Source organism: Mandrillus leucophaeus, unplaced genomic scaffold, assembly GCF_000951045.1.
Source record: "Mandrillus leucophaeus isolate KB7577 unplaced genomic scaffold, Mleu.le_1.0 Scaffold10, whole genome shotgun sequence".
In the NCBI taxonomy this organism is placed as follows: domain Eukaryota; kingdom Metazoa; phylum Chordata; class Mammalia; order Primates; family Cercopithecidae; genus Mandrillus; species Mandrillus leucophaeus.
The window spans coordinates 1,652,109-1,653,172 of record NW_012098098.1 but is presented as its reverse complement, the minus strand read 5'-3'; the positions used below and the strand labels follow the sequence as shown (position 1 = coordinate 1,653,172).

At 58.8% G+C, this 1,064-nt stretch overlaps 1 protein-coding gene across 1 annotated transcript in view; it reads right to left on the bottom strand.

The window, feature by feature from the left end:
* Positions 1-1,058, bottom strand: part of KLHL36 (kelch-like family member 36) — a 17,750-nt gene extending 16,692 nt beyond the window's left edge. Inside the window, exon 1 of the mRNA XM_011971403.1 lies at positions 922-1,058. The gene's annotated coding sequence lies outside the window, so the exon portion shown is untranslated. The remainder of the gene's footprint in view (positions 1-921) is intronic.
* Positions 1,059-1,064: the final 6 nt, after the last annotated feature.

Here is a 1,064-nt window from a genome sequence, read left to right as displayed (position 1 = left end):
AGGGGTGGGGGCGGGGCGGAGTGGGCAGGTGCTTCAAGGATGGAGGGGAACACAGAGAAGGGACTTTGCCAACTAATATTAGTACAAGTCACACACTGAGACTAAGGTTTTAAAGAGGATTTTTCCCCCTGCTATTTGAGTTCAGGAGAAGAGTTTGTTACCTATTGAACACACTGTCTTTACTAATAAAGAACAATGTGACAAGAAGTCAGCACTGTTCTTAGATAATTGGGGACACAGGGAGGGCACTCCAGTGTTCCCATGGAAGGAATGAATTCGGGCACAGTCCGTCCTGTGCAACTCCCCTAGGGAGAGAAGGGACAGCAAGATTCCTCTTGACAAACTAGAAACTTTGTGACAACGACAAGCTGTTCCCATTCCCGGCCCTCCTGACTACCCCTAGGATGCTGGAGAGCTCAGAGAGGGAAGAGAAGAAACGCAGCTTTCGGGCAGTGCCCACCGCGGACCCGACTTCATTCCACCTTCACCCTTTGAGACAGGTGCCACCGTCGTTCCCACAGTGAGACCCGGCGCTCGGGTGCCCCGGGGGGGTTGCCCAAGGTCACAGAGCAGCAAGCAGCAGGTGCCTCTCTCTCCACCGCCCCAGGCAGCCTGCCCGGGCTCAGCCAGGCCCTCTAACGCTCAACGCTTTCTTTTCTAGGCCAAGATACCTAGAGAGTTCCCGGGGCGGAGGCTCCCTGCTGTCTCCTGCAAGTGCGTGGGGGTGGGGGCTGACTTCCACGCGTGTTGGATGTCAGCGGCCTCCGACGCTTTTTGGAAGCAGGTGAAGGGTCAAGGCCACCCACACACACAGTGACAATCCCAAGTCACTGGAAAAGGTCTTCCAGTAAACATGGGAACGCAGGCCCCGTCCGGACGGGGGGGCTCCCAGGGAGCCTCCTTCCCAAGCTCCCTCCCGACCTCAGCGTTGGAGAAAGCGACGCTGCTGACACCGGCTCGCCCGCGGGGTCTCCGGGGACGCCGCTGTCGTTCACTCGGACCCCGCAGCCCAGGCGGAACTCAGCGCAACGGCAGCCCAGGCAGGCTCCAGCCGGAGGCGAGGA